Raw genomic sequence first — 14,108 nt, 5'->3', positions numbered from 1 at the left:
AGGAATTCTGAGTGATTTCCTGTGTAAATGCTGCAAGGCATAGATACATAGGGCAAGAAAGCCATCTCGTCCAACCCCCGCCTTCACATTAGGGAATGGCTAGAAAACAAAGAGAATAGTGATTGTCTAGTCTGTTCTCAGACACCTCCAAGGGTCAAGCCTCCAAAGCCTCCCCCAGGAGCCCATTCCAGAGTTTTATCACCCTGTTAATAAGTTCTTCCTTAAAATATAGTCTATCTTCTTTGTTTAGTAATAATAATAATAATAATGATGATGATGATGATGGCATTTTATTAAGCGCTTACTATGTGCAAAGCACTGTTCTAAGTGCTGGGGAGGTTACAAGGTGATCAGGTTGTCCCACGTGGGGCTCCCAGTCTTAATCCCCATTTTACAGATGAGGGAACTGAGGCCCTGAGAAGTTAAGTGACTTGCCCAGAGTCACACAGTGAGCCCACTGTTGGGTAGGGACTGTCTCTATATGTTGCCAATTTGTACTTCCCAAGCGCTTAGTACAGTGCTCTGCACACAGTAAGTGCTCAATAAATATGATTGATGATGATGATGGCGGAGCCAGGATTTGAACCTATGACCTCTGACTCCAAAGCCCGGGCTCTTTCCACTGAGCCACACTGCTTCTCGATCCTTGTGAAACTAATTGGCGAAACTACCCCAATCTTCAGATATGTGTTGCTACTCTATTGCGCTGGGAATGAACAACTTTCCAAATATCTGGAGGACTAAACTAAGCCAGAAAAAATTTCAGAAATTGTGGGCCGGAATCCCTACTCATCTGTTTGACTTGGGCGGGGGTTCTTTGGGCAACTCAGCTTGTCATGGCTGTTCCAGCTCATAAAACCCCCTTAATACTTTGCTAAGAGAGATACTACCCGCTATGAGAACATAGTCCACTAAAAATGACCTTCCACCTCTTTTGAAATCAGTGCCTTGCTTCGTTTTCACCCTTGTCTGCTCACCAACTGGCTGATTAAAGGGCTCTGAATAAAGTGACCCACACCCAGAGAGAGGCCACAAACAGAAGAGTGATCGGGCCCTGGAGAAACTGCATTTCACTCATTCACTCAGTCGTATTTATTGAGCGCTTACATGTGCAGAGCACTGTAATAAGCGCTTGGGAGGGTACAATACAACAATAAAGACACATTCTCTGCCCACAGTGAGCTTACAATCTAGAGGGATGTTCCATCATGAAGGGTCACATAAGCCCGAAGGAGCAGAATGTCTCAGCCTTAGTGACCACATAACTGGCAAAATCAACAGCTCTACATTCTATTTCCAGTTCTGTTAATGAATAGCCACATTTATTGAGCTCCTGCTGAATGTAGAACATTGTATTAACCACTGGGAGAATCAATGAGGGGAAGGGAAAGGCACAATCCGTGCCTACGATTTAATGGGGGGGAGGGCAGACAGTCAGAGAGGAGAGAAAAGGGAATGGAAAGATGGATGGGGAAGCACTTAATAACTACCAATCAATCAATGGTATTTATTGAGAGCTAACTATGTGCAGAGCACTGTACTGAGTGCTTAATACCATTGATTTATATATAAATATACCTGCAAATTATATATTATAAATTATTTATTTAGCATCTGTCCCTCTAGACTGAAAACTCGTTGTGGGCAGGGAATGTGTCTACCAACTCTTGTTGTATTGTACGTGCCCAAATGCTTAGTACAGAGCTCTGTAAACTCAATAAATACCATCGATTGATTGACTGAATGAACAAGTCAGTGCCTAAACAGAAGAGCACATAAATCGAAATGTCCAGAACTGCAATGGATGGGTGTGGGTATGTAATTGCTGTGGTGGTAAATGAGGTGGTAAATTTCTTTTTATGGTATTTAAACACTTACTATGTGCCAGGCACTGTACTAAACGCTGGGGTAAATACAAGCTAATCAAGTTAAGACACAGTCCATCTCCCATGTGGGACTCACAACCTCAATTCCCTTTTTCCAGAGGAGGGAACTGAGGCCCAGGGAAGTGAAGTGACTTGCCGACGGTCACACAGCACACAAGTGGCGGAGCTAGGATTAGAACCCAGGTCCTTCTGACCCCCAGGCCCGGGTTCTATCCATTATGACACACTGCTTCTCTTCCTTCACCTCCTCTAGACTGTGAGCAAGCGCTTAGTACAGTGCTCTGCACACAGTAAGCGCTCAATAAATATGATTGATTGATTGATTGTGAGCCCCATGTGGAACGGAGACGACTTCCAACCTGATTAACTTGAATCTAGCCCAGCATTTAGTACCGTGCTTGGCACAGAGTAAGCACTTACACACCACAATGATCAAAGTCCATATTCCATTTAATTATTCATTTTTTTCCATGCTCTGGGTGTTACCAGTTTAATCTGTTTCTCACCCTCCTTCAACCGTACGTATACACTTTGTGTCTGCCTATCTCCCTGATCAAAATGGTAATAATAATAATAACGATGGTATTTATTAAGTGCTTACAAGGTGATCAGGTTGTCCCACGTGGGGATCACAGTCTTCATCCCCATTTTACAGATGAGGTCACTGAGGCCCAGAGAAGTTAAGTGACTTGCCCAAAGTCGCACAGCTGACAATTGGCGGAGCTGGGATTAGAACCCACAACCTCTGACTCTCAAGCCCGTGCTCTTTTCACTGAGCCACACTGTTCCCCTAGGTCAGGGAACAAGGCTTTTTAGGTTTATTGAGCTCTTCCAAGCGCCTAGCACAGTGTTCTGTACGAAGTTAGTGCTTAGTAAATGCTATTTAAATGGCTGGTCAAGAAGGCAAAAGGCATGACAGATTATAAACTCCTGGCGCCGCGACTTGAGCAAATCATACCTACTAATGTTATGTTGCCAACTTGTACTTCCCAAGCGCTTAGTACAGTGCTCTGCACACAATAAGCGCTCAATAAATACGATTGATTGATTACTAAAAAAAAAAAAAACCAAAAAACTTCACTTGGCACTTTTCCAGTCTTCAACAAGGAAAGGGGATGTGAGATAACGACGGAAAGAGAACACAAAGCAGTTTGGCAACAGCCACATACCTGCTGCTTAAAGCAAATAAGAACATTATGTTTGGCAAATAGAAAAGACTGCTGACCCTTCATTCTACTAGCAGGACACATTTCAAAAGGAAGGGCTTAGTGGAGAGGGCCCTGGCCTTGGAATCTGCCACCTTCCTGATGTTGGTGACCGTGGGCAAGTCACTTTGCTTCTCTGGGCTTCAGTCACCTCATCTGTAAAATGGGCATTAAGACAGTGAACCCCATGGGAATACTGACTGTGTCCAACCAGCTTAGTTTATATCTATCCCCAGTGCCTGGCACATAGAAAGCACTTAACAAATGCTATTAAAAAAAAGGGAGAATGGGTTCCTCAAATATTTGTGGGAAACCAAATTTGGGGGACCATTTATGAAGCTGGTACAGAGGGTTGTTAGGGACTGACAGTTGTTTCTTGCTACAAAGGACACATTCCTGAGTTCTGCTGGGAAAGAGACTCACCCTTTTTAAAACCCAAGTAAATGAGAGCTGCTACAGAAATGTAAAACACTGATTTTGCAGGTGTATGGGCTGAAATGACCCAAGTTTTTGCCGGTGCTCAAAAATTGTCATTTTTTCAACTATTTTCCTCATACATTTTAGGAGCATTTGTGGTGAGTTTACGCTTCCGGTAGGAAGCCGGGAATGAAAAGATTGTTCGAAGCTCATAGAAATTATTTCTAAGCATTGGATGGTTAAGTACATAGATTTAAGTCAATAAACCCTAATCACTTGGCAGGAACATTGCGTTCAGAATTTCCTGATTACATTTGTGATCAAAGAGCTTGAAATTATGAAAATCTCAGTTGTTTCCTTTTTTCCCAGTATATCAACCAAATTATTTCCCACCAATTCTGTGCTCGGAAAGTGCTCGGGGCTGGGAGTCAGAAGACCTGGGTCCCAATCCCCACTCGGCCACCAATCTGATGAGTGAACTTGGACAAGTCATTTATGCTCTCTGGACCTTAGTTTTCTCATCTGTAAAATGGGGATAAGATCCCTGCTTTCCCTTACATCTTAGAATGTAAATCCCGTGTGGGACAAGGGCAAAGAAAAGGGGAAAGGAGGAGCAAAAAGACTATTTTTTTATGGTTTCTATTAAGCGCTTACTATGTGGCGGGCACTGTACAAAGAGCTTGGGTAAATACAAGACAATCAGCCTGCTCCACACTTTGCTCGTAGTCTTAATCCCCATTTTGCAGGTGAGGAAACTGAGGCAAAGAGAAGAGATTTGCCCAAGGCCACACAGAAGGCACGTGACAGAGCCGGGATTAGAACCCAGGTGCTCCATGCTCTTTCTGTCACGCCATGCTGCCCCTTCCAAATAAACAATTATAAACAAACAATTCTGGACTTGATAAACAATTACAGAAACATTATTTATTCCCAATAAATCCAGTTAAATTATTTAAAAAATGGGAATTCAAGTGGAAGAGAGAAATGAATCAAGGCCCCAGGATCCAGCAAGGAGGAAGCCTGCCATATTGTTGACTGCAATATTCTAAGACTTTATTGTGAATTTCATTGTTATTCTCATCATATAAGGGAAAGAAAGTGGGCCATTCATTTCTTGACTGCCTGGGACAAATGACTATTGTGAGGATCAGCTGCTTTTTTTTTTAATCATTGTGCCTATAACTGGATTTGGAAAACACTTTTGTTCTAATGTGGCAAAATGCTGAGGAAATGCACAATGGAAAAATCATAAAAAAAATTATTCATGACTGTAGCTTGGCTAAATGCTTTGCACAGTGCTTGACACAAAGAAAGGAGTTGATCATCATCATCATCAATCGTATTTATTGAGCGCTTACTGTGTGCAGAGCACTGTACTAAGCGCTTGGGAAGTACAAATTGGTAAATTCTATAGGTATAGGAGACCAAAATAATAAATTATTATCACAATCAATATTATTATTTATGGTGTACAATAGAGTTAGTAGGCATGATTCCTGTTCTCAAGAGAAGCAGCGTGGCCTAGTGGAGAGAGCACAAGCCTTGGAGTCAGAAAGACCTGGGTTCTAATCCTACTCTGCTACTTATCTGCTGTGTGACTTTGGGCAAGTCACTGTACTGCTCTCATCTGTAAATGGGGATTTTACCTCTCTCATTTTACCTCATCTGTAAAATGGGGATTAAGACTGTGAGCTCCATGTGGGATAGGGACTGAGTCCCAACCTACTTAACATATCTACTCAAGAGTTTAGTATAGTGCATGGCACATAGTAAGCGCTTAAATGCCATTTTAAAAAACTTGGAATCCAGTAAAAGACTAGGCTTCCAGGCTTTGAGAAAACTCCCCTAGGTAATTCCCTGGATCTTCAATGTGTTTCAGGATGCAAAGATCTCGTCGGCTAAAACCAGGGGCCTAGGAAAGCAGCATGGCATGGTGGATAGAGCACGGGCCTGGGGGACAGGTCCCGACTCCACCACTTGTGTCTGCTGTGTGGACTTGGGCAGGTCATTTCACTAGCGCTTAGAACAGTGCTTTGCACATAGTAAGCGCTTAAGAAATGCCGTCATTATTATTATTATTATTGTCACACAGCAGACAAGTGGCGGAGTCGGGATGAGAACCCAGGGCCTCCTGACTCCCCTTCCCGGGCTCTACCCATTAGGAAGCAGCGTGGCTTAGTAGCAGGAGCCCGGGCTTGGGAGTTGGAGGTCATGGGTTCTAATCCCGGCCCCGCTACTTATCAGCTGTGTGACTTTGGGCAAGTCGCTTCACTTCTCTGTGACCTCATCTGTCACAGATGAGCCCACTGTTAGGTAGGGGACCATCTCTATATGTTGCCAACTTGTACTTCCCAAGCGCTTAGTACAGTGCTCTGCACACAGTAAGTGCTCAATAAATACGATTGAATGAATGAATGAATGAAATGGAGGATAAAGGCTGTGAGCCCCACGGGGGACAACCTGCAGACCTTGTGTCTCGCCCAGTGCTTGGGACAGTGCTTGGCACATAGTGAGCGCTTAACAACGAGCCCACCGTTGGGTAGGGACCGTCTCTGTGTGTTGCCGACTTGTACTTCCCAAGCGCTCAGTACAGTGCTCTGCACACAGTAAGCGCTCAATAAATACGATTGATTGATTGACTGATTCTCAGTGCCTCAGTTACCGCATCTGTAAAATGGGGATTGAGACTGTCAGCCCAAGTGGGATGGGGACTGTGTCCAACCCAATTTGTTTTATCTACCCCAGTGCTTAGTTCAGTGCCTGGCACATAGTAAGCGCTAAACAAATACCATAAAAATTATTATAATTATTAGGCACATGTTTGGAGTTCCTCAGGCACACCGGGAAATGGAGTATCTAGTCAAGGCATCGTTGGACTTGGAACAAGTGATTTTCCATTACGTTGTGGAAAAAACAACGGAAACGCCGCTTTGGTGTTTACCACAGCAGTTGGGCAAATCATTTTGTAATTAAATAACTGTATTGAAAACCATCCAAGAGGTTACCCAATCCACTGGACTAAAATGGTAACTGAAATGGTAGATACTTAATATATCTCCAGGCAGGAGGCAGCTCGGCTGGCTGAGCGAAGGAACAGATGGGAAATGTAAAAGCAGCGTGTGTTCTTTTCAAGGCTGGGCTTCCGCAACCGTGCGGTAAGATTTCTGGCACGTCAAAACGGCTTTCCTCCCTCAGAACCTATGAATATAAAAAATGTTAATTCTGAGTCAGGCTACCGACCAGTCCAGCCAAGCGTCTAGTCCCTAAATTCACCAAAGGATGCTTGGAGGAGTGAGAGTTTTCTAAAAGATTGGAAGCAGAGTATTTTATTCGGATTAATGTCTGCCTCCCGCTCTAGACCATCAGCTCTTTACTGAAGCAGCATGGTGTAATGAATAGACCAAGGCTCCTGGGAGCCAGAGGGTCTTGGGTTCTAATCCTGGTGCCACCACTTGTGTAGACAAGTGCTGTGTGACATTGGACAAGTCACTTCACTTCACTGTGCCTCAGTTACCTCATCTGTAAAATGGGTTGAGACTGTGAACCCCGCATGAGACAGGGACTCATTTGCTTGTATCCACCCCAGTGCTCAGTACAGTGCCTTGCACTTAGTAAATGCTTAACAAACATCATCATTATTATTATTATTATTGGCAGGGAACATGTCTGCTAATTCTGTTGTATTGTACTCTCCCTAGCACTTAGGATATAGTAAGTGCTCAATAATATGATTGAGACGGTTGCCCTCTGGATAAAAAATTACGTGGTTGAACTCACGCTACAGAACACTATTGGTGGATATCCAGACATCAGGCTGGTAACGATTGATAACTGTAGTACTTAATAAGTGCTTAATATGTGCCGAGCAATGATCTAAGCACTGGGATGCTTGAGAAGCCATGTAGTCTGGTGGATAGAGAATCAATCAATCAATTGTATTTATTGAGCGCCTACTGTGTGCAGAGCACCGTACTAAGCGCTTGGGAAGTACAAGTTGGCAACATATAGAGACGGTCCCTACCCAACAGTGGGCTCACAGTCTAGAAGGGGGAGACAGAGAACAAAACAAAACATATTAACAAAATAAAATAAATAGAATAGATATGTACAAGTAAAATAAATAAATAGAGTAATAAATACGTACAAACATATATGCATAAATACAGGTGCTGTGGGGAAGGGAAGGAGGTAAGACGGGGGGGATGGAGAGGGGGTGGAGGGGGAGAGGAAGGAGGGGGCTCAGTCTGGGAAGGCCTCCTGGAGGAGGTGAGCTCTCAGTAGGGCCTCGAAGGGAGGAAGAGAGCTAGCTTGGCGGGTGTGGAACAGGCCCGGAACAGAGAACAGGCTTGGAAGTCAGAAGGACCTGGGTTCTAATCGCAGCTCCGCCACTTGTCTGCTGTGTGACCCTGGGCAAGTCCCTTCACTTCTCTGGGCCTCAGTTCCCTCATCTGCAAAATGGGGGTTAAGACTGTGAACCCCCTGTGGGACATGGACTGTGTCCAACCTGACTAGCTTGTATCTACCCCAAGGCTTAAGCAGAGTGCCTGACACATGGCAAGCATTAAACAAATACCATAAAAACAAAAACAAGAGGAGAAGGGTATTGTGGCTTAGAGGGACAGTTTCAGGCTCCTTGTGGCTCAGAGCCCAACGACTTATGCTGCTGAAGAAGGGGTCATTCGTTCATTCAATCCTATTTATTGAGCGCTTACTGTGTGCAGAGCACTGTACTAAGTGCTTGGGGGTCAGTGGGATTCCCAGGGTTGGGGGAAAAGGGAGGCAGCCCCCGTCCCATGCGGCAAGCCCCAGTCCCCCAGGGTAAGGGAGCTAGCCGAGGCCTTCTCCTGCTGGTCTTTCTGGCTCTCTAAATCAATCAATCAATCAATCAATCGTATTTATTGACTGGACTCTCCACTGGACAAGGAGCCAAACTCCTAGTGGACTAGGTGGGCAGCCTCCCTCCTGCGTCATTTTGACGGTTTTAAATACAGCAAGTTTTAAATACATCATTCTATCAGTCCCAGAATCGCCTCTAAAAACCTTCTCAGAGATGGGAGAAGCACTGATGATCTACTAGTCCATGTACATATCTGTCATTAATTTGTATTAATTAAATTAATTACATATATTAATACAAATACTTATTTGTATTAATGTCTGGCTCCCCCTCTAGACTGTAAGCACGTTGTGGGCAGAGAATGTAGAGTAGGGAGTAGAGACAGAGAGACGACACCCACTCTGTTATACTGCATTTTCCCAAGCACTTAGTACAGTGCTCTGCACACAGCAAGCGCTCAATACATATGATTGATTGATTGGGAAAGAGACACGGTAAATTGATCGGACAGAGGCCTTGTCTGTCTGTCTCCCCCATATAGACTGTCAGCTCCCTATGGGAAAGAATTAAGTCCACCAACTCTACCGAATAGTACTCTTACCAGCGCTTTGAACAGCGCTCTACACATAATAAGTGCCACATAATAAGTGCTCAATAAATACCATTAATCGAAAACATGGGGCTCACAATCTTGAGCATGCCTTGTGAGGTGTTTCTCATATTCCATTTTTTTCTCTGTTTTTAATCTTTAATTTTAATGTTTCTGTTTTTAATATTTAATTTTAATATTTGTACAGCACTTACTATGCACCAGGCACTGTACTATGTACTGGGGTGGGTACAGTGCTCTGTACACAGTAAGCGCTCAATAAATATGATTGACTGAATGAATACAACAGTGCTTAGAACAGTGCTTCAGCGCTTAGAATGGTGCTTTGCACATAGTAAGTGCTTAATAAATGCCATTATTATTATTAGTAGTAGTAGTATTACAAGATAACCAGGTTAGACATAATCCACGTCTCACATGGGGTTTACAGTCGTATTCCCCAGTTTACAGTTGAGGGAACTGAGGCCCAGAGAAGTGAAGACACTTGGCCAAGGTAACACAGCAGACAAGCAGCGGAGCTGGGATTAGAACTCAGGTCCTTCCGGCCCCCAGACCCTTGTTGTACATACTAAACCATGTTCCTTTCTGTCCCCATCTTATTTTTCATCTTTTTGGCCTTTTCTGCTCTTCTCAACAATGCCAACATTATTATTATTATTATTCTCACTTGGATGAACCCCCACTTTTTGAAAGGACTGATTTTTCACCCCAGTGACCTTTTTCCTTTGTCAGTAACCACACAAATTTTCCACTTGAAGGCCTGGTGGCTGGTTTTTGTTGTTGTTGTTGTTGTTGTTGTATTGGGCCACACAGGCTACCTGGGCTTCTAGTACATAGGACAACCTTTAAGAAATCAAATAGTTGCTGCACATTGACTTCAGAAGCAAGTGAAAGACCAAATAAATACACCCAGTGTCAAGGAAAACTTGAACTGCAACACTCACTGGATTTAGCATCAAGGGTATATGCAACCACACACCCTATTTCTTCCACCACCACACTGCGCTGTAGCCAAATATGCTCATGTTGTTGAATGGAAGAATGAACAAAGTAGCCAAAATTCACCACGAAAAGGCATGTTGTAGCAAAACTGAGTGGTTCCTAACCTACAAAAAATTCATATTGTGAAAATGGGACAAGGCTAGCATTCTAATAAAGAAGAAAGAATAAATTTCCAGGACTGAGCATTATATATCTGGCAAGGGGAAGTTGCCTCCATAATGAATATCCAAAATACATTCTCTAAATTATTTTTAGATTAATTGCCTACCGGAGAATCCTCCCTCATTTGTCAAGCTGAGGATTGCCTGAGCTATTACATTTTATGAAGACAAGGTTGATAAGGACAAATATATCACCGGAACGATTGCACGCATGGGTAATATATTTTCAGAAGAACAAGAATGTATTATAATTCTCCGAGCTCTATTTCAACAACAATTTTCTTTTATTGCCGTCCTTCCGCCCGCCACGGTATCTATTATATACGAAGTTCTTAGAATTAACTCTGCTACTTGATGATTTCAAAAGCTAATGAGTTCCCACTGGCAAAACAGGGCAGTTCCAAAGCAGAATTTCTCCAATTGCTTTTTGGCCACATTTACACAAGGGTTTCCACGTCAGTTTAACTCATTTCCCCCTTCCAGTAGTGCAACTTCACTAATTTGGGTTGGGAGGGAGCGGGGTGGGGGGGGAACCAGTCTGAATTAATTAAAATCTGAATTGTAGAAGTAATTTTTTTGGTAATGTTGTCTCATTACAGTGTGTGTGTTTGTGTGTTAGTGTCTAAAAGGGTCCTTAGGGATTCCAGGCTTACGATTACTAGTTGTCCACAGTTCTTCCTTTCCTCTGTCTCTTTAAATCTTCCCGAAAGGCACTGTTCTCTCTCCCCCAGTGACCTTCATACCACTTCCAAGAGTCTTTGTAAAACACTGTGTAGGTCGAAAGTTGACTTCCTTGGGCAATGGCACTGTTGGTAGATGGAAGGAAGTGGGATTAAAGCTCCCAGACTGAATTATCCACTCAATGACTGCGGTCTTGCCGAACTCCCGCAGATAATACATGCAGAACTACTTCCCCACCCCTTAACTCTCCAAATCTTAAAATGCATTCAGCTTTTCCAAAAAGAAAAGTGCCACCTCATCACATGTGCTAGCCGCCACATTCTTTCATAAAAGTATTCGATCAGGGTTTCAACCGGCAGCTGTGAAATCAGGTGCTCAGAGCTTTCAAATGCTGCTGTGCACTGTGACAATCTTATAGTTATTCATTCATCCACAACTGTATTTATTGAGCGCTTACTGTGTGCAAAGCACTGTATGAAGCGCTTGGGAGAGTACACTATGACAATAAATAGACACATTCCCTGCCCACAATTAGAGACGAGCTTACAGTCTATATTAAGGATGCCCGTGATCAGAGACCTTCGGGAGATTTGTGGAAGAAAATAGCTGCCAGGGCCTGGGAAGGGATCGGATAATTGGAGTATATTAGCAATTGTATAATCACAGAGGGATATGGTACAGGCTTAAAATTGAGGGTAAAACACAACTAATATCTGTGCTTCATGTCTGAACAGAAATCAATCAATCCACAGTATTTACTGAGTGCTTACTATGTGCAGAGCACTGTACTAAGTGCTTGGGAGAGTACAATTAAACAGAGTTAGCAAGCTACTCATAGGGAACCTAATCTATTTATTTGGGACTGACTAAGACCAATATACCACTGACAGTTCCCGCCCAACAATGCACACACACATTTTACTTTGCTGAGTTGTTAAATTTCCAGTGCCTGGTGCTATTTTTGGTTCTACCTCTTAGTATTAAACGGTTGTAAATGTAATGTGGTAAACATAGATGAGAAGCAGCATGGCCTAGTGGATTTAGCATTGGCCTGGGAGAAGGACCTGGGTTCTAGTCCCGGCTCTGTCACTGGTCTGCTGTGTGACCCTGGGCAAGTCACACAGAGAAGCAGCGTGAGCAAGTCATTTCACTTCTCTGGGCCTCAGTTACCCCACCTGTAAAATGGGGATGTAGCTGTGAGCCCCATGTGGGACAGGGACTGTGTCCATCCCGATTTGCTTGTATCCCCACCCTCACCCCCCTAGCTTAGCACAGTGAGCGGCACATAAGAAGAGCTCAGCAAATACCATTTTAATTGGTAATTTTTCTCTGTTACCAAGAGAGTTTTAAAAGTGTTCCATAATCTTTTGATTTTGACCAGGGGTGGCCACACTGCAGTTATGGATCATCGCATGTGGATCTTTTTCCCCTCTGTGTGCTCTCGTGGTGAAGCGCTAGGTAACGTATGCTTTATGATTTCACCCACCTCCCCTTCCCATCACAGAGGGGCCTAATGCCCACGGTCACCACCCTCACCGTCACCAGAACATCCCGTTCCCCGTTCTGGTAAAATTATTTTTATTTTGATCTGTGGCTTTCAGGTGTATCATGTTGTTTGGAAAAGGTTTGTAAGGCTCAGTGAGTCGATTCCATTATTTCTTATAAGAGATGCACGTTCCAGCACATTCATGTGAAACCTCCAAAAGGCTTAGATAGGCAAGGTATTTCTCTTTCTTTTTCACTTCTTGTTTTGCACTGCGATTCTGTTTTAATTACTGCCGTCGTCCATCGGGACGGAAGCACGTGTGGAAGGGAAACCGTGCATGAATGTACAAACATATGTGGTGAGAGGATGGGGAATTTTTTCGAGCAGAATTTCAAGAGGCTCATGAGACAAAGCGGGGACAGCCAAAGGAGCAGCAGGAGAAAGAGAACGGGCTTGGGAGTTAGCAGGACCTGGGTTCTAATCTCAGTTCCGCCACTTCTCTGATGTGTGACCTTAGCCAAGTCACTTCACTTCTCTGGGCCTCATCTGTAAAAACGGGATTAAGTCTGGGAGCCCGATGTGGGCCAGGGACTATGTCCAACCTGGTTAGCTTGTAACTACCCCAGTGCTTAGTAAAGTGCCTGCCACATCGTAAGAGCTTAACAAATGCCATTTAAAAACAAAACAATGAGGTGAAAGCAAAAGCAGCAGCAAGCTGGAAGCAGTGTGACCTGATAGCTAGGAGAACCCGTTGTTGGGTAGGGACCGTCTCTATACGTAGCCAACTTGTACTTCCCAAGCGCTTAGTACAGTGCTCTGCACACAGTAAGCGCTCAATAAATACGACAATGAATGAATGAATGAAAAGGACATGGGTTCCAAAATCCCAGCTCCACTACTTGTCTGCTGTGTGACCGTGAGCCTTTGATAAGGCTTTCAAGGGGGGAGAGTCATTGTCGGTCGGATTTGAGGAGGGGAAAGCAATTCCCTGTCTGACATGAGGAGGGAGGGCATTCCAGGACAGAGGTAGGATGTGGGCGAGAGATCGGTGGCGAAACAGATGAATTTGGGGTGTAGTGAGAAGGTCAGCATTAGAGAAACCAAGTGTGCGGGCTGGGGTGTAGTAAGAGTAGCAAGGTGGAAGACTCAGAGGACCTGGGTTCTAATCTTGGCTCCACCACTTGCCTGCTGTGTGACCTAACTTCCCTGTGCCTCAGTTCTCTCACCTCTAAAATAAGGATGAAATTCCTGCTCTCCCTCCTACAAAACATCGGGACAAGGACAGTGTCCGACCTGATTATCTTGTGCCTACCCCAGAACCTGGCTCATAGTTAAGCGCTTAACAAGTAATACAATTATTATTATTATTCTTATGGCACGGTTGGGACCAGCAGAGAAACCGCTGAAGGCAATTCTGGAAGCGGGATGCCTCCCAGGACAAAGGCTTCGAGAGGATGGCGAAATTAAGAGGCAGATACTCAGGACTGACTTTCTTTCCACACACACAATGTAGAAGAGATTGATGACCCCACAGGTGGTTCTAATTGACTACACACACTAAAAATCAAATAAAAATTCACCATCAGTAACCTTTTTGAAAAGGGTAGCTTAGGTACAGTCAAAAAATTCCTGTTTTTTGTCTAACTGAAATTTACATTTGTTTCCTCTTGTTCAATCCTCTCTCAAAATGGAGTACTGCTCCTTTGAGTACTCCTCGTCACTCCTTGGCCTTCTCTTCTCTTAAAAGCTTCTTCACTAATAAAATTTTGATAGACACCCAAGGAAAATTTAGAGAACCTAATGCTCTGCTGTTGTGTCCCGGA

At 43.8% G+C, this 14,108-nt stretch overlaps 1 protein-coding gene across 7 annotated transcripts in view; it reads right to left on the bottom strand.

The window, feature by feature from the left end:
• The window catches only part of NAPEPLD (N-acyl phosphatidylethanolamine phospholipase D), a 36,806-nt gene that overhangs the window by 17,502 nt on the left and 5,196 nt on the right, over positions 1–14,108 (bottom strand). The window contains exon 2 of one of the 7 annotated variants that reach the window (XM_038741506.1): positions 10,772–10,924. The exons of the other annotated variants lie outside the window; for them this stretch is intronic. The gene's annotated coding sequence lies outside the window, so the exon portion shown is untranslated. The remainder of the gene's footprint in view (positions 1–10,771; positions 10,925–14,108) is intronic. 7 annotated transcript variants of the gene reach the window in all.

The sequence above is a fragment of the Tachyglossus aculeatus genome (genome assembly GCF_015852505.1).
Source record: "Tachyglossus aculeatus isolate mTacAcu1 chromosome 12 unlocalized genomic scaffold, mTacAcu1.pri SUPER_6_unloc_1, whole genome shotgun sequence".
NCBI lineage: Eukaryota > Metazoa > Chordata > Mammalia > Monotremata > Tachyglossidae > Tachyglossus > Tachyglossus aculeatus.
This window is presented reverse-complemented; position numbering and strand designations above follow the sequence as displayed.